Genomic DNA, 20,606 nt, shown 5'->3' with positions numbered 1-20,606 from the left:
ACAATTGCATGACCACACTAATAAAAGAAACTTTAAAACCTTCACAAAAAATTAGCCTAAGGTAGATAATACATCTAAATGTAAAACACAAAACTGTATAGCTCTTAGAAAATAACATAAGGGAAAACTTAGACAACTTTTGGTATGGTAATATCTTTTCTTGATACAATACCAAAGGCACAATTCATGAAATAAATAATTGATAAGCATGACTTCATTAAAGTTATAAATGTCTGTTCTGTGTAGATGCTATCAGCAAAATGAGAAAGAAACTGGAGTGTGTTGCCATTTCCTCCTCCATGGGATCTTCCTGACCCAGGGATGGAACCCATGTCTCCTTGATCTCCTGCATTGGCAGGCAGATTCTTTACCACTGAGCCACATGGGAAGCGCTACATCAATGCAAACTGTTGACTTCATTGATAATGGTGTGTTAATGTAGCCATGAAATTAAAAGACGCTTACTCCTTGGAAGGAGGGTTATGACCAACCTAGATAGCATATTGAAAAGCAGAGACATTACTTTGCCAACAAAGGTCCGTCTAGTCAAGGCTATGGTTTTTCCAGTGGTCATCTATGGATGTGAGAGTTGGACTGTGAAGAAAGCTGAGCGCCGAAGAATTGATGCTTTTGAAGTGTGGTGTTGGAGAAGACTCTTGAGAGTCCCTTGGACTGCAAGGAGATCCAAGCAGTCCATTCTGAAGGAGATGAGCCCTGGGATTTCTTTGGAAGGAATGATGCTAAAGCTGAAACTCCAGTGCTTTGGCCACCTCATGCGAAGATTTGACTCATTTGAAAAGACTCTGATGCTGGGAGGGATTGGGGGCAAGAGGAGAAGGGGATGATAGAGGATGAGATGGCTGGATGGCATCACTGACTCCATGGATGTGAGTCTCAGTGAACTCCGGGAGTTGGTGATGTACAGGGAGGCCTGGCATGCTGTGATTTATGGGGTTGCAAAGAGTCAGACATGACTGAGGGACTGATCTGATCAGATCTGAATAGGTGCCCAGCACATTAAAAAATTATGGCATTAAACTGACAGATATGCCAGTATTGTCATAAAATATGCTCTTATTCAGCACACATCACTAGAACATTAATAGTTATTAGCATCGTTCTCTGCTTGAGCTACAGTCTGGAGTGAGCTTAGCATCAGTTACTGCTGTTGCTCTCCCAGTGGTCTCCTCTAGTACTAGAAGACAAAATCTTCACAGGCTTTTTTTTTAAAACGTGTCCTAAAAACCCAGTGAATATATTTAAATATTGAAAAATGTAAACATCATTAACATGTGGATTTTTAAATTCCAATTAAAAAAATCTCTTGGAATTTTATATCTATACATAAAAATAATTAATCTAACTTTAATATTCCACATCTGACAATCATAGACTCTTAAAGCAGTATGGATTTTAGGATAATTATTGCTAATTGCCTCATTTGTATAGATACAAAGCCAATAAGATTATGTGAATTCCTCTAGGTCACATAACTCATTAGAAGGTAATCTTTGACCCACATCTCTTGGCTCTTTGATGAATAATCTTTTAACATTAAATCTTTTTTGTAGCTCCAAGTAATGCATTGTTCTGATTGCATTTTCTATAATTGAATTGCACCCAAATATTTCTGACTTCTCATAAATAAACTTAATTTGTGCAACAAATTATGTTGCACTGTATAAAAATTACAGTAGGGTCGATACTGAAAGTGAAAGTCACTCAGTTGGGTCCAACTCTTTGCGACCTATGGACTGTACAGCCTGTGGAATTCTCCAGGCCAGAATACTGGAGTGGGTAGCCTTTCCTTTCTCCAGGGGATCTTCCCAACCCAGGATCAAACCCAGGTTTCCCACGTTGCAGGTGGATTCTTTACCAGCTGAGCTATCAGCGAAGCCGATACTGAGTGTCCATTAAATACAGTGTGATTGCATGCACTTTAGTTGTGTTATATTTGTTCCTATGTCATTCTATCACTTTTTTTTACCAAGAGATAGAATGTTCAAAGTTCAGTATAATTTAGCAAGGAACTGAGTATTTTTTATTACATAAACCATTGTACTGTATCTGCTTTTCCCATGTTGAACCTAAGTAAGGCTATTATTTTTCCCAGTGTAATCCAATATTATAGCCTAGAGCTTCAACTAACTAACCAACTAGCTAAAAGTGAAAGTTGCTCATTCGTGTCTGACCCTTTACAACCCCATGAACCGTAGCCTGCCAGGCTCCTCTGTCCATGGAATATCCAGGCCAGAATACTAGAGTGGGTAGCTTATTCCCTTCTCCAGGGAATTTTCCCAACCCAGGAATTGAACCCACATTGCACAGGTCTTCCACATTGCAGGTGGATTCTTTACAATATGAGCCACCAAGGAAGCCCAAGAATACTGGAGTGGAGTATTCATTCTCCAGCGTATCTTCCCAACCCAGGAATTGAACTAGAGGCTCCTACACTGCAGGCAGATTCTTTACTAGCTGAGCTACCAGGGAAGCTGAAACTAACTAAATAACTAAATATCAGTATGTCAAATGTGATGAGTAAGTTTACCTTAAACTGATTCATTGTAGGAAAACTTCTTTTGAGGTCTGAGAATAAATAAAAATGGAAAAATAAAAATAAATTGCAATCACAGGTATATTAGCTTGACAGTGCTGCCGTAACAAAATACCACAGTCTGAATGGCTTAAAAAATAGACATTTATTTTCTCACAGTTCTGGCTTCTAAAAAGTTGATATCAAGGTGTCAGCACTGTGATTTTCCCTGAGACTCCCTCTCCTTGGCTTGTAGATGGCATTCCTCTTGCTGTGTCCTCATGTGGCCTTATTCCCTGGTATGAATTTCTGTGTGTCTATAGGAACTGAAATCATTGAATAAGACCCACCTTAACTTTGGCCACCTCATGCAAAGAGTTGACTCATTGGAAAAGACTCTGATGCTGGGAGGGATTGGGGGCAGGAGGAGATGGGGACGACAGAGGATGAGATGGCTGGATGGCATCACTGACTCGATGGACGTGAGTCTGAGTGAACTCCGGGAGTTGGTGATGGACAGGGAGGCCTGGCGTGCTGCAATTCATGGGGTCGCAAAGAGTCGGACACGACTGAGTGAGTGAACTGAACTGAAGGGTCTCATTTTAACTTAATTACTTTTTTAAAAGTCCTGTCTTCATATACAGCCACATTCTAAGTTACTGGAGCTTAGGGTTTCAACACATTTGAATTTTGGAAACACAATTCAGTTCATAGCAAACTGTAAGACTGTCTTTATATGTATGAGAAAATATATATCTTGGATAGTAAAACTAAAAGGTACAATGTTATCTAATTTAGCCAGGGCATTTTAAATATGTTTTATTTTTTAAAGTTATTTTTTAAAAACCATCAGGTATGTATAGAAACAAGAAAGACAATCCAGATATAAAAAGCTTGTAACATTGACCCATTTTCTCAAACTTTTAACTTGAAAATACTGGTGTATCATTAATTATATTCAGCTCAGTGGCAGAAATGGAAAGGCTGTAGAAAATGATAAGGGCTTTGGAATTTCCACCACTACTTGTGATATAAATTAAACTGTTAAGCCAGAAAGCATTTCAACATTGTATTTTTTCAAACAAACAAAGAAAGGAACTGATGAATATTTTTCTTACCCCTGATATTGTCAGAGAACAAATAAATGACCCAGAAACTGGAAAAAAGAAGTCACTGAATAACTTTTATCATATTTCTTTTCACACATTTTTCATATGGCATTGCTGTGATACATTTGTTGCCTGTTACATTGCTTGACCTAACCCGGATCATAATGCATAAGGATGTTAGTATTTCAAAAGCACTTTGTCATTTCAGATAATATATTAGAAAAAAAGGATCATTTTTAAAGGAAGGTCGGCTTTTGATATGTTTCAGCGGTAATCCTGTATTTCTTTAATCAATGGCCTGAACATTATTAAAATGAGTTCATACTTGAATGCTTCATGTTTCTCCCAGTGTTGTGGTTATTAATGAACATAAAATATAGAAACATTTTTTGAATTTTAGTTGAAAAATAGTTGCTCATTTTCTGATAAATACAAAAATGTGATGTTACCATTTAATATTTTAAAATCAGTATAATTTTATTAAATAGAAAAATGTATAATTCCAGATTATATTATATATTTATTAGCCTATAACTTAAATTTCAGTAAAATCACTTCTCCATATCTTTCTAAATGTTTATTAGTTTATCATTTTTAAATGCTGCATTAATCATTAGATTCTGTAGGAAAGTCATAGTAAGATTATCTTTATAAAAACCTATCCCCTAAACATTTTAATAGAGCTTATATGACTTCACCAATTCTCATAAAAGTGAAGTGAAAAATTACTATTTTCCCATATTAATAAAACATATTTTGATGAAACTATGTACTCAATTATAAATAATCCACAAGAATAAGAATTCTTTTGGGGAAAACAACTGTAGTCTCCACTGTCTTAGTTGATTGTTCTAATATGTTGTAAGAAAAATTTCCAGTATTTTAGAGGAATTTAGGTTTGTCATTTTGGAAGTGCAACTATTCATACAGCTTTGCATTTTTAAAAAATGCTGGATATTAAAGTTTTCACACTATATTTTATCCTGTCATAATTTGGAAGGTTTCTTTTTTGTCAAATTATTCATTTGTTTATATACTTTACTTTAAAGTAACAAGGTGATCTTGTTGAATAAGCAGAAAAAGCTGATCTCATAATGTTAAGACCATATTCCCCACACAAAAAGTACATTGTTTACAGGCTGGTCACTATTGGGACTTTACACTGCTACTATCTGAATCTTAAATCTAATACCGATTTGTGATTCATAATAAACATTTTGTTATCCTCCTCATCAATAACTCATTATATAGCAAAAGAATAGTAACAATCATATACACAAATAGCTAAACTATTTTTGTTACCAATATTATTTTAGAAGAAAAGTTCTTATCACATACAAATAAAGGCAACTATCTGTATATAAGTGAAATCTCACTTTTTTTCCTCCCCTCTGTCTTGTGCTCATTACCTTTTGTATCCTTACTTTTTCAGATTTTATTTTTAGTTATTTCCCCAATTTCAATTTGTTTTTCCTCACAGACTCTGTTTTCCTCAGAGAAAATATGTTATCTTGGCATATTTCCCCTGTGTGTCTCTGGCAGGTTTTCTTGCTGTCTCATTTAGGGAAGCTAGTTTTTCCTCTGGGCTCCTACTTCCTCATTACACTTTGCCAAGATGTTCTTTACTCTTTCTTTCTTTCTCTCTCAGGAGAGATTGCTTTTTAACCTATTTTCCTTTGTTTAACTCTTAACAACTGTGAACCAAATTTTTTAGCCAATTTAAATACACAAATAAGAATATCACCTTTGGGATCATAGAGAGTTGAGTTGCAGTAGTCCCCTCCAACATGTGACACAGTGCTTCTTGTCACCTTGGAGAATTTTCTATCAGTTTGAGATGAGGTATGCTCCCTTGTCCTTCCCAACACATTCTAATCTCTACTTGAGAGAACCCACAACCATAATCTTGCATTTGTTTTTGTGCATATGCGTGTCTGTGAGTCTATATAAAATGTACACATTTCTTGAGGATAGAAATTAAATCCCAGAGGCAATACCATCCAACACACAAATGAGAAGGTTTTCACATCATTAAGCAAAGGTGTTATAATTTGATTCTATCACTTGAGAATGCTAACAAGGTTCATAAGGGAGCAAAGAAACAGTTTCTGTTAGAATGGTCTCTAAATGCGGTTCTTTTAATTGCAAGCAACATTTCAAACCTCAGTCATTTACAGCAAAATCATATAGTGAGTTCACATCTATGGAAACATGAAGCCCAACTTGAAAGTTTGTTAGAAACCAAACAGCTTCACAGAACTAGAAAGCAAGAGTATAAGAACCTGACTCATAAAGCATAATTTGGTCCAATATTGAAACTCTCATTCTCCAAAATCTATCTGACGTCTGCACAGGTCATGGACAGGAGTTAAATGAACTTATGAAAAGATTCACTTCCTCTCCATCTTGATTGCGACACAATCTTTGTAATCCCTACAGTACCACAGTGTATTACGTTTTGTCAGGGGAGTGTGTAACTTCCCCGATTCTGTCTCACCACAGCAAAAATTTGAAGTGACAGATAGACAGGTGTTACAGCTTTGTGTTACAACTCACTTTTATTTGGCAAGCAAAGGAAAATACATCCTCAAGGTGTGAAGGCCGGCCAACCCAAAAGAAGAGAAGAGAAGAGAAGCCCGCACCACCTCTCAATTTGGCTCCTCTTTTTATATGTTTTTTCTCCTCCCCCTGAGCCTGCCCTATGTAAGTTGGGCCAGCCAGGAGAGCTGTTTGTTTGAGGTTCTCACTCTGGTCCTTGGACCTTCCTTTGTTCTATTTTTCCAGGCTTTTCCCTTTTTTGTCCTTTAGACACTGCCATTCTGGACTCCTTTTTCCTATTCTAACTACCTAACACTTTGATTGCCTGTTTTAATGAACAGAGGCAGGTATGATAGTTTCTAACTGGTCTTACTGCAAATCATTTCCACTCAGTGGATTAGGGAACTCTGTCAGTTTCTAGGTATATTTATTTTAACCATGCCTTATAAAACTGAGAAATAACCACAGGTTGCATTCAGGGGCTCAAGTAAGCTAGACCCAAATCAAACTTTTTGACCGCCTGACTGCTATAAGTCTCTACTCTAACTGGTAGACTACAGTGGCATTTGGGCTCTCAGTTTAGAACCAGCATCAGGTATCCACAAATATTCTGATTATTTTCCCTTTCCCAGCACACAACTCCCCTGGAAAATTATGTCAGATCTCTCAGGGAAAGGTTGAGAAAGGATTTATAAATTTTTGTCAGTTAGCAGGGTACTTCCTCAAGAGGACTAGGCTTCCTCTTCATTCAAGAATCTCTGTGCTGAGAATTGCCTTAAATCTGGGACTATTTTGAGAGACTGTGAATTGTGTTGCATTGATTTAGTTATACTTCTGTTCAACAGATCTAGAGCTTTTCCACTTATATAAATCAAGAAAAGCTCAGTAAGATGCCCATCTGTTTCAATTCTAGGGACATCATGATCTGTTGGCTAATACCCACTTCTGTAGATCAAATTATTTATGGCTACTGCTTGCACATACTTACCATTAAAGAAATCACAAGGAATTAATCTTAAACAATTAAGTACTGCTTCTTGGCCCTTGCTATCCTGGTGCTGATCTTGAATTAAATTCAAGAAGTAAGATAATTCAATGACAGAGTTTTTCACTATGATTTCTGGCCAACAGGCAAGAACTGATACAGAGTTTTAAGAATGTAGGGACTCACCTGACAAATATATTTACCCAAGTATTGATGAAGCAGTAGAGTCTGGATTTTTCCAAGACATAGTTTGGAGGTGTTGTATGATAAATCTAACATTCAAAGTCTCTACTCCTCTGGATATTGTATACCAAGGAATTTCCAACACTTTAATTTCATTTAATACAGGTTTCCTTTGAGTCTAGGTTTCACTCAAAATTCCAGAGTCTTTAAGTCATTCCTATTCAACTAGCTAACACAGTAAACCTAAAATGCCTTGTCTCTCTGTCAATAACTGCAGCTTGATAGAACACTGTATTTCTTTCATCCTAACAAAACACTCTTAGGATCCATCCCAAATCATTTGTTCCACATTTCTGTTGCTGTCATTTAACATAATCTCGTTATTTTTGGAGTGTGTTGAGCACTTTCATGGGTCACACTTTACCTTTTCCTCTGGGACATGGTGGTATTTGATTCTGTTCTTTGTCTGGAGGCAGTAAGAAGCTATAGGAATGGATCCTGCAGATGATCAGAGGTCTCCTACAGACAATTGCCTCAGGGAAAGCAATTAAATATTTTTTTCAAACAAAGAGGAACTACATTCCTCAAAGAATCAAAAAGAATTTGGGTGTTCAGTGTCTCCAGCTTTAAGAGATTCTACCCATATGCCCCCATTCCGATTTTCAAGGTCTCATTATTTCTCAATAAATGTCCTATCTTTATAATAATAGACTCTATAAAGTTATGAATTTTATTTATGTTGTAATTCAGCCACTCACAGGATTAGATCCTGGGTTTGCGGAACTAGCAGCCTTGGAGCTACAGGAAATAATGGTTATTTAGCAGAATCATAGATGCTTTCTTGTTCTTTACTCAAGCCTTTAATCTTGAAGTTTGAAGCACTGAGCTTATAATTTTCTTTCTCTAAGTTCTTAAGGGCACTTAGAAACAATTAATTGTATTTCTTAAATTTTTAACTAAAATATTTTATGATAATGACTATTTGCTTATCCAGTCTTACTTTAAATAATTTAAATATTTAAATAAGTTGTGTGTAAATTAAAAGTTACATATCACTACTATTTCTTTCCTCTAACTGTATCTGTTGTATAATCACCTTGCTTCACAATTGGAACATTATTTGAGCACAATATCAACATATTTTAGATTTTTTTTATTTAAATTCAGGATGAATAAACAAATGGCAAAAGTTAATCTCCAATAGGGCTTCCCAGGTGCTGCTAGTGGTAAAGAACCCACTTGTCACTGCACGAGATGTAAGAGATGCAGGTTCTATCCCTGGGTTGGGAAGATCCCCTGGAGGAGGGCATGGCAACCTACTCCAGTATTCTTGCCTGGAGAATCCCAGGACAGAGGAGCCTGTCAGGCTACAGACCATAGGGTCACAAAGAGTCAGACATGACTGAAGCGACTTAGCATGCATGCATTCTCCAATTATTCTGTGCCAGGCAGAGAAAACCTCATTGTTAAGGAGGATATCCTTCCAAAATGGTAAAAAAATAAAATTGTGAGAGCTCAGTTCTGTTTTCCACATATTTTACATTTATATCTTTTGACTAATTAAGATTTCAAGGTTTGAAAATAAAATAAACTGCTCAAAAATTATGATTTGATATCTAAGCATGAAGGATTTGGCACTTGACAACCTAGCTCCACCTAATCAGTGGATTTGATAGAATTATAAACCCTGAACTATTTTTCCATGGTGATCATGATAATTAGAGAGCTTCCAAAACAAACAGCACAGTGAGAAGAATGTCACAATTATTTCTGGACAACATAATGAACTCAGGCAACTCATAAATACATAGATGGTAATGTGTGTGTGTGTGTGTGTGTGTATACCCAGTTGAGTCCACCTGTTTGAGACCCCATGGACTGTAGCCCACCAGGCTCCTTTGTTCATGGAGTTTAACAAGCAAGAACACTGAAGTGGATAGCCATTTCCTCCTCCAGGGCATCCTTCTGACCCAAGATTTGAACCTATGTCTCCTGCATTGGCAGGTGGATCCTTTACCACTGAACCACCTGGGAAACCACCTTCCTACTTCCACGGATGAAAAAACTCAGTTTTAGTTCCTTCTTCAGAGCATTGATTACTAGTCAAAAGTTATGATAACTTCATCACAGTTGCTCCTCAGTGTTTCATACTCACAAACACATGGCTAGAGAGTGGTCTGTGGTTTAACTGACATGAAAATAACCTATTCAATAATCTGAAATCAGGCACATTCTGGTTTATTTATTTGTTTATTTTTTATTTTTGGCTGCACTGCACAGCTTGTAGAATCTTAGTTCCCCAACCAGGGTTTGAACCCAGGCCCTTGTCAGTGGGCATAGACTCCTAACCACTGGACTGCCAAGGAGTTTCCCAAATTATTGTTTAGAAGGCACCAGCTGAAATACTTAAAGTGCTCTGAGTATATTTTCTTTAATAATATTTTTTACAATATATCCAATTGATCTTTGTATTACCTCATACCCCATTTGAGAATCTATATTGGAAGTTAAGCCTTGCTCAGTTTCTGCAGTTCAATTAATTAGTTATTAAAGTCAGTCACTGCTGCTTCCCACAATGTATCAACCACATTTTTGAAGACTGTCCAAACGGCTAAATGTGTAAATAAATTCTATTTTCAAGCACAGCACAAATAATTATATTAATGCTACTTTGTCGAATGTGTCCTTCCCAAACCAAAGAAAGTTTCAGCTTATTCTCATAGTCATTGCATTTCAGAACTTTAAAGACCATATTATCTACTGCTATTATAGGTCCAATTCTAGCCTTTTTTAGTTAAAATAATTTTGACAAAAGGAACTATAACAATTTTTAGTTACTTCTACAACCATACAAAAACTGTCAAGACACACATTGTTTTAATATTTAAGCTTTTCCTTCTGTTGTGTTAGTAATATAGCATGGTTTGCAGTTATTTTCAAAGAGCCCCTTGTTTGCTAGAATGAAAAGTGCAGCACACTTCCTAAGCTGCAACAATGTAAAAAGACTGCAAAAAGGAAACATTAAATACTAGAAAGTGAATGGTTTCTGTGATCTAGCTCTGCTATCTGCAAGCTGTGAATATAGATTGTGTTATTTAACTATATACCCAGTAGGCATCTAACCCTTTGCTGCCATGTTATTCAAAAAACTGCAGTTTAATGTGCAGAGATACAGCTGGAGGCATAAATTCATCTGTCTGTCATTTGAATTATGTTTACCTTCAAGCCTCAAAATCAAATAATCCAAGATGCCACTATTATTGATATTCCCTCTTTTAAAATATTTCTTTGGTTTTTATTTCAGATACATATTTCTAAATACTTTAAAAACAGTCACACTCGTAAAGTCCTCTGAGAATTTTCTCAATGTGTATAGCATCCAGTACTTGTCAGTTGAAACTAGGACAAAATTGCATTGATTCTTATTTGTTTCAAATTTTTATGCAAGCAGTTGGATGTTACAGAATACTTTACATACAAATGAGTCCACTCCTAATAGAAACCAGAAATTCTGTCAATCAAAGGGTGGGGTGAAAGGGAAAGCTTTCAAATGTGTTGGTTACCCTCCACTGAATTATATAATAAGTGGTTGCAGAATGTGAGAGTAAGTAATAACAGATTCTGAATGGAAGCCAGTGGTAGGTAACAGAGTTATTTGTGACATTATCAGTGAATGGCAGTCAACATATTGGATAATGTCATGAATAAAAAGTTGATGTACACTTTCTGTTATTCGTTTTCCAAGTCTCTCAAATAAGCTATATGCAGTCACATTAGAAAGTTACCTCATTGCATTGTTTAAAAAATAGTTTTTGAGAAAAAAATTTAAAGCAAGCTATTTCATTTTTCTTAAAACCACAACTAAATGTGAAGAAATATTTGAAATGAATTCAAATATTTTCTTACCTTACTAAATATATATCATTAATAGAAATATGAAACATGAACGGACAATAACCTTTTATTAAATGTAGTAGTGTAAAATAAAAAGAAAATGGTGAAATTCACTTTTAAAAATAAGAATTGATGTTAATATATACTTAAATTATAAGTTAATGTTATAAAATTATTTCACTTAAATAGTTGAACTACATTTGTCATTAACTGAAAATAAAATTGTGAAGATTTTCAATGAAAGTTATTATACAAATCAAAAGCACTAAAATATAATATTAGATAAATCAGTATATTATTTTAATTTTAACCTAGAAAGAGGCTTCTGTGAAGCACTGTGATTTAAAGGATAGCAGAGAAGATCCCAAAGACCTGCTCATAAGCTAAAAAAAGGAGTAATAAAACCAGGTGAGCAAATTGTCACGTATAACAAAATGGGGAGATGTCAACTTAACATGTAATGGGGAGAAGCCTACTGATAAAAGCAGTTTTAGTGCCATTCATTATGCGTTAACTTCCAATTGACACAGCCCTATTGTTTGCAGGATGAGTAAGAACTTGGTAAATAGAAAGTAAGTTTCCTATCTGAGATATTGTAGGAGATGAAACTGCATCTCTCCAATCCCTGCCAAGAAAACTGTTTATGGTAGTCTAGATTGGGTTCTTCATTATGTTACTCTACAAAGCCTCATCCATTTAATTGTTTACTGTTGGAACTACTGAGATATGGCAGTTAAAATTAAATTAAAATGTTTGAATAAGGTTTATATCATTGTCAAACAGGAGAATTAATACATCATTGAAAACATACTGCATTTCACTCTAATTGAATTAGAGTAGGACAAGATACCACCATTAACAGTAAATCATGAAATCTGAAAGCATTCTGATAAATAAAAGCATAATAATATTCATGTTTATCCCCTAAATTCATCTATATAACCTCTTTTTTATTTCCTCAAAACACAGAATAGTAAAGTCTCTACTTAGCAAGATAAGAGGTTTACCAGGGATACAGAATTGCATAAAACCCTATCCCAGTTCTTAATACAGCAATGTGTAACACAAAAAGCAGATATACTCAAAAAGATAGAATTCTTTGTAATAACTTTTATAAGAGGATAGCATGGCTATAAATTAGATAAAAGGTGATGAACAAGAGGGAGTGATCAGTTCTGGGGCAGGTCTTGGGCAGTGATATTTGCAGAAAATGTTATTTAATGGAGACATTTAAGATAAGTTTTGTAGTATAAGTCTAAGCATAGTCAAGGGAGATTGACTACACTGCTTAGAAGCAGCAAAGAATCTGAATTTGGGACTCTATACTACTTGGCTGTCAAAAGCTATTTCAGAATTTTAAATAATTTGGTAGTTTTCATCAGTACTGAATGCTAATCTCAGTTTCTATATATTTTTACTTACACTGAATTCTGATGGCATAAGAACTTCATCATGTAAGAAAAGTCAAGTTATAAACCAAGAAATCCAAAGAAGATTTATAACAACTTTTGAATTGTTTTGCAATAAAATCTCATTCAATTAAGCTAAAAATAGTTGAAAATGGTTGTAGATGTATACAGTCATATATAAAGTTATTCATAACTGATTAAAATCAGAGCTATGTTGAAACAAGTCAAATAGTTCTGTCCAAAGTTGGTGGTAGGTAGTAAATGTTTGCATTAGTGATAGATGCAGAGCTAGAAAAAAGAAGTCCCTGCTGTCGTGGGACTTAGAGTTACATTGGAAAAATTACAGAAATAGTCTATTTTAATAGAAATTATTAAAATAATTTTATAAGTGCCACCTAGGATAACCACATGTTGTTTGGAGAGTGTATAATATAGAAGCCTAGCTGAATCTGGGGCGTTACAAATAGATACTTGGGCAAATCTTGATATTGACTTATAAAGAACAAGTGGGATAATAGAGTCCCATAATGGCCTGGTGTTTTTGTGAACGGCTTCAAGTAGAAAAAAGCCTAAGGCTATTTTATGAAGTAATTGGGTCTATTCTTTAAGAAGAAAATCCAAAAACTCAGCTACAAATAATATTTACCCAACAAGACTCAAGAGTGCAAGAGTCATCCTAAATTACTAAATATTACTTATTGTACCCAGTGTACTTAAAATTCCCTTACCAGAGCTCAAATACTGTGTAATTAGATAATGAACTTTGAACCATGCCTTTTTAGCACCAAGAGTGAAGTCCATTTTTACATAGATAAACTATATTCTATTTGACTTTGAATTATAAATGTATTAAAATAAAGTTTGTATTTAAAGTCAGATTTCACATAGTGATTTTTGTCATAAGTGAATACTGAAACTGATTTTTTATTAGATATTAAAATTTCAATTTTAAAATGGGGATACAGTTTATTTTATAGGTTGAATTTAATTGTAAAAATAAAGCAGTATTTTATGACTTTTCTTCCTTGTCATTTGTATTCATTTTTATGCTGCAGAATTGGTGATTTGTAATATATGTAGTTTTAGGAACCATAAATGCAAATTATACACTTAATTTCTTGAAACAAAGTATTTTGGGGATAAATTGAGTTTTGAGTATTTTTTAATTTCTGAGTTCTGTTTGTGCATTTGAATTTTGGCAATTAATCTTTTCTGAAATTATTACACAAAAGATTAAATCTTCAGTTCAGTTCAGTCGCTCATTCCTGTGTGACTCTTTGTGACCCCATGGAATGCAGCTCGCTAGGCTTCCCTGTTCATCACCAAATCCCAGAGATTGCTCAAACTCATGTGCATTGAATCAGTGATGCCATCCAACTGTCTCATCCTCTATTGTCCCCTTCTCCTCCTGCCTTCAATCTTACCCAGCATCAGGGTCTTTTCCAGTGAGTCAGTTCTTCACATCAGGTGGTCAGAGTATTGGAGATTCAGCATCAGTCCTTCCAATGAATATTCAGGACTGATGTCTTTTAGGATTGACTGGTTTTATCTCCTTGCAGTCCAAGTCTACTCTTGTAATCAAGAGTCTTCTCCAACACCACAGTTCAAAACCATCAATTCTTTGGCACTCATCTTTTAATTTTCCAAATATCACATCTATACATGACTACTGGAAAAACCATAGCTTTGTCAACAAAGTAATGTCTCTGCTCTTTAATATGCTGTCTAGGTTGGTCATAAATTTTTTCCCAAGGATCAAGTGTCTTTTAATTTGATGGCTCCAGTCACCACTGCAGTGATTATGGAGCCCACAAAAATAAAGTCAGCCACTGTTTCCACTGTTTCCCCATCTATTTGCCATGAAGTGATGGGACTAGATGCCATGATCTTAGTTTTTTGAATGTTGAGTTTTAAGTCAACATTTTCACTGTCCTCTTTCACTTTTATCAAGAGGCTCTTTAGTTCCTCTTTGCTTTCTGCCTTAAGGGTAGTGCCATCTGCATATCGGAGGTTATTGATATTTTTCCCAGCAATCTTGATTCCAGCTTGTGCTTCATCCAGCCCAGCATTTCCTATGATGTACTCTGAATATAAATTAAATAAGCAGGGTGACAATATACAGCCTTGATGTACTCATTTCCCAATTTGAAGCCAGTCCTTTGTTCCATGTCTGGTTCTAACTTGCTTCTTGACCTGCATACAGATTACTCAGAGGCAGGTAAGGTGGTCTAGTATCCCCATTTCTTAAAGAATTTTCCATAATTTGCTGTGATCCATACAGTCAAAGAACTTAGCATAGTCAGTGAAGCTGAAGTTGATATTTTTCTGGAACTCTCTTGCTTTTTTATGATCCAATGGATGTTGGCAACTTGACGTCTGGTTCCCGCCTGCCCTCTGTTGGATAAGAATAAGAGGCTTGTGGTAGTTTCCTGATGGGAGGGACTGGCTGTGGGGGATATCTGGGTCTTGCTCTAATGGGTGGGGCCATGCTCAGTAAATCTTTAATACAAAATTTTCTCCTGATAGGTGGGGCTGTATTCCCTCCCTGTAGTTTGGCCTGAGGCTAAACTATGGTAGGAGTAATTGTGACCTCCTTCAAAAGGACTTGTGCCAGTATGCCCTGGGGCTCCCAGGATTGCTGTATTCAGATCCTCTGACCCTGCACCAGGCCACTGTTGACCCATGCCTCTGGAGACTCCTGGATACTCACAGGCAAGTCTGGCTCAATGTCTTGTGGATACACTGCTCCATTCTCTTGGGTCCTAATGTGCACAAGGTTTGTTTGTGCCCTCCAAGAGTCTGTTTCCCTAGTCCTGTGGAAGTACTGTAATCAAAGCCCCCTGGCCTTCAATCTTAGCACTTCTAAAATGTGTTGATTTCCTTTTCCATCATTAATTCTGTAAGATAAGCTTACCTCAGAAAGAATATAAGCTTAGCCAGGCACTTTCAAAGCTCTAGAAATCTGAATAATGCTTGGTATTTTTAATGTGGAGAAAAATACACTAGGCTACCCCAAATAAAGGCAAGATAGAGCATTAATATAGTCAGAAGCATCATTTATTCTTTGCAACACAGTTTATAGTATTCTATCTTTGCTTTAATAAAAAGTGTTCTTTAGACAGATTAGCAATCCAAAGCCCATTAAGGACAATTTTATTAGACTATCTTTTATTTTTTACTTTAGGTTAAATTTCCCCCTTGTATATTAAATGTTAAAATGGTCCACCACTTTGCTATTCTAATTTAGCCCCAGGTCACCTAATAATGTTTAAAGAAAGAAAATTATGGCATAATTTACATTTCATACAATTATACCCTAGATATTTAAAAGTAAATAGCTTTTACTTTTAGACCTGAAAATTTTAAAGTCAAGTGCAGTGTAAATTGCAGGAAAGTGCAAAGGATAAGTCACTATTGATAGTAAAGTATGCATGGATAAGAAAACTCTTCTGTCATTTTAAATTTTTTCATCACCCAACACCACTTAATTATTGCTTGGTGTTATTTATGTAAAGTGAAATTTAACATGATACATAAAGGTTTTGTTAATACTTCTAACATTCAGTGCAAATCATAGAATAATAAAAGTATAAAACATAATTACCCTCATTACTAATTTAAAATAGTAAAATATTTTAATATATTCTGTGTTCAATATCTATATCTCTACCTTTCAGTTTGTAATGGCCAAACATATAATAATTTCTGTGAAATGAAATGAGTTCTAAATTTGAGCATCAGTTGTAATATTGTATATATCTAATTTCTCTTGGATATTACTGGTCTGCATAACAAGTGAAGAAATCTGTGTTCCAAGGAAGTAAGTATATTTAACTAAATATATTTAAGTAACACAAATTCATTTGCCATGATTTCTCCTTTTTGTTTAACCCAGAGACAGTACTATTAACATATTAATCATCTGCTGTTTATGAGTGTGATTAATAAATTTACCTGATAAGCGTAATTATATACTTAAATGTGTCCAGAGTGTATGTGTGCACATGTGTTTCTTTGTGTGTTTCTGAATGTACAAAAGACTATTTAATAACTATCTCAAAATCAAATAAGCATCAATAGCCCTTTCTAGGGAATGTAAACTGCAACCTATGCTACAATAATCATATGTTCATTTTGAAAGTACTCTGCTCTACCTAGAACAATGATCTACTGCCAAATAGAGTTAAATACAGTGATTACATCATTTTTTAAAAATTTAACACTTTATCTTTAAAGCAGTTTTAGGTTCACAGCAAAGTTAAGTGGAAGTTACAGAGATTTCCCATATACTTTATGCCTCCACACATGCATAGTCTCCCCCATTACTGAAACTTACCCACCAAAACATCTATATTGGCTCATTATAATCACCCAAAGTCCATAGTTTATATTGAGGTTCACTCTTGGTGTTGCATATTCAGTAGATTTGGAAAAATATATAATGACATGTTCCCATCATTGTGGTATGATGCAGAATATTTTTGCTGAACTAAGAATTTTCTAAGCTCCACTTATTCATTTCCCCACTGCGTACCCTGGCAACCACTAATCTTTTGTTCTCACAGTTTTGATTTTTCTAGTATGCCACATAGTTGGAATCATAGTATATGTAGTCTTTTCAAATTGATATATTTAACTGGGAAATATACATTTAAGTGTCCACTGTGTCTTTTCACAAATTCATAACTTATTTCTCTTTAGTACTGAATAATAATCCATCATTAGAATGCTATTTATTCATTCACCTACTGAAGAATATCTTGGTTACTTTCAAATTTAGGCCATTATGAATAATGCTGCTATAAATATCCATGAGCAATTTTTTCGGTGGTTGTAAGTTTTGATTCATATGTGTATATCCTAAAGAGTGCAGTTACTGGATCGTACGGTAAGAGTATGTTTAGGCTTGTGATCAACTGCTAAACTGGGTTCCAAAATAGTTATGATACTTTTCATTCCCACCAGCAATGTATGAGAGTTCCTGTTGCTTCACATCCTCTCCAGCATTTGGTGTTATGAGTATTACAGATTTTGGGCTTCCCTGGTGGCTCAGAGGTTAAAGTGTCTGCCTGGAATGCAGGAGACCTGGGTTCGATCCCTGGGTTGGGAAGATCCCCTGGAGAAGGAAATGGCAACCCACTCCAGTACTCTTGCCTGGAGAATCCCATGGAGGGAGGAGTCAGGTAGGCTACAGTCCACGGGGTCACAAAGAGTCGGACACGACTGAGTGACTTCACTTTACTAATACATGTGTAGTGATATGCAAGTGTGACTTTAATTTACAATTCTCTAATGAAATATGATATGAAGCATCATTTCATATGCTTATTTGTCATCTTAATGTCTTCTTTGGTGAGGTGTCTATTAAGATCTTTGGCCCATTTTTAATTAGGTTGTTTTCTTACCATTGAGTTTAAAGCATTTCTTGTACATTTTGGATAATGATCCTTTGTCAGATGTATCTTTTGCAGATATTTTCACCCAGATGTGGATTGCTTTCTAATTTTGTTGAGAGTATCTTTCATAACAAATATTTTTAATTTTAATGGAGTCTAGTTTATCAATTATTTCTTTCATGATGTTGCATCTCAAAAGTCATTGCCATACCCAAGGTCATCTATGCTTTCTTCTGGAAGTTTTATAGTTTTGTGTTTTACAATGAGGTCTATGATCCACTTCAAGTTAATGTTAGTGTAATGTCTGTGTGTAGACTTACTGTTTTGAATATGAAAGTTGTTCCAGCAGCATTGTGGAAAAGATTATCCTTATTCCATAGTACTGCTTTTTTCCGTTGTTGATTCTATTTATGTGAGTCAGTGTCTGGGTTCTGTATTCTATTCTATGGCTCTATTTGTCTATTATTTCAATTATACCACACTGTTTGGATTGCTATAGCCTTATCAGTTCACTTCAGTCACTCAGTCATATCCAACTATTTGCAACCCGAGGGACTGCAGCACACTAGTCTTCCCTGTCCATCACCAACTCCCCGAGCTTGCTCAAACTCAAGCCCATTGAGTAGGTGATGCCATCCAACTATCTCATCCTCTGTTGTCCCCTTTTCTCATGCCTTCAATCTTTCGCAGCATCAAGGTCTTTTTCAATGAGTTGGTCCTTCGCATCGGGTGGCCACAGTACTGGAGTTTCAGCGTCAGCATCAGTCCTTCCAATGAATATTCAGGACTGATTTCCTTTAGGATGGACAGGTTGGATCTCCTTGCAGTCCAAGGGACTCTCAAGAGTCTTCTCCAATACCATAGTTCAAAAGCATCAATTCTTCAGCACTCAGCTTTCTTTATAGTCCAACTCTTACATCCATACATGACTACTGGAAAAACCATAGCTTTGACTAGATGAACCTTTGTTGGCAAAGTAATGTCTCTGCTTTTTAATAAGCTGTCTAGATTTTTCATAGCTTTTCTTCCAAGGAGCAAGCATCTTTTAATTCGATGGCTGCAGCCACCATCTGCAGTGATTTTGGATTTCAAAAAAATCGTCTCTCACTGTTTCCATTATTTATAGCCTTATAGTAAGTCTTAAAGTCTAGAGGTGTCGATCTTCAATTTTTTTCTTCTCCTTCAATATTGCATTAACTCTTTTAGCACTGGGTCTTTTGCTTCTCAACATATATTTTAAAATTAGTTTGTTGATACAAAACAACTTGCTGGAATTTTGATTGGGATTTCATTGGACAATTGATAGAGTTTGGAAGAAATGCGAGTTTAACAGCATTGAGTATTCCCATCAATAAACATGAACTGTCTCTCCATTTTATTTAGTTTTGATTTATTTTATCAAAGTTATATAGTTTATCTTATGTAGACACTGTACTTATTTTGTTAAGTTATACCTAAATATTTATTTGGTTGGATGCTAATGTAAATAGTTATGCAGCAGTGGTCACAGTACTGAAAAAGGTCAATTTTCATTCCAATTCCAAGAAAGGGCAATGCCAAAGAATATTCTAACTATGGTACTATTGCACTGATTCCACATGCTAGCAAGGTTATCCTCAAAATTGTTCAAGTTAGCCTTCAGAGGTATGTGAATCCAGATTTCAGATGTACCAGTTGGGTTTAAAAAAGGCAGAAGAACCAGAGATCAAATTGCCAACATTCACTAGATGATGGAGAAAGCAAGGGAGTCCTAGAAAAATTTCTACTTTGAAAGCCATTGATTGTGTAGATCATAACAAGCTATTAAAAATTTTACAGAGAAGGGAAAACAAGATGGACTTACCTATTTCATGAGAAACCTATATGTAAGTCAAGAAGCAACGGTTAGAACTAGGCATGGAACAATGGACTGGTTCAAAATTGGGAAAGGAGTACAAAAAGTGTATTATCACCCTACTTATTTAACTTCAGTGCAGAGTGCATCATGTGAAATGCTGTGCTAGATGACTCACAATCTGAGGTCAAGATTGGTGTTCACTGGGATGACCCAGAGGAATGGGATGGGAAGGGAGGTGGGAGGGAGGTTCAGGATAGGGAACACATGTATACCCATGGCTGATTCATATCAATGTATGGCAAAAACCACTACAATATTGTAAAGTAATTAGCCTCCAACTAAAATAAATAAATTTTAAAAAAATTAAAAAAAAAGATTGGTGGGAAAAATATCAACAATCTCAAATATGAAGATGATATCACTTTAATGGCAGAAAGTGAAGAGAAATGAAAGAGCCTGTTGATGAGGGTGAAAGAGGAGAGTGAAAGAGAAATCTTGAAACTCAACTTTCAAAAAACTAAGATTATGGCATCTGGTCCCATCACTTTATGACAAATGGAAGGGGAAAAAATGGAAGCAGTGACAGATTTTCTTTTCTTGGACTCCAAAATCACTGTGGATGGTGACTGCAGCTTTGAAATTAAAAGGTGCTTGCTCCTTGGATGGAAAGCTGTAACAAACCTAGACAGAGTATTAAAAAGCAGAGACATTACCACAAAGGT

At 35.4% G+C, this 20,606-nt stretch overlaps 1 non-coding gene across 1 annotated transcript; it reads left to right on the top strand.

Annotated features, from left to right (window-relative positions):
* Positions 1 to 17,689: 17,689 nt before the first annotated feature.
* Positions 17,690 to 17,761, top strand: TRNAS-GGA. The gene has a single exon. It is a non-coding gene; the product is annotated as a tRNA-Ser (tRNA).
* Positions 17,762 to 20,606: the final 2,845 nt, after the last annotated feature.

Source organism: Bubalus bubalis, chromosome 17 (assembly GCF_019923935.1).
Source record: "Bubalus bubalis isolate 160015118507 breed Murrah chromosome 17, NDDB_SH_1, whole genome shotgun sequence".
Classification (NCBI taxonomy): Eukaryota; Metazoa; Chordata; class Mammalia; order Artiodactyla; family Bovidae; genus Bubalus; species Bubalus bubalis.
The sequence above is the reverse complement of the archived record's forward strand: the minus strand, read 5'-3'. Positions and strand labels throughout refer to the sequence as shown.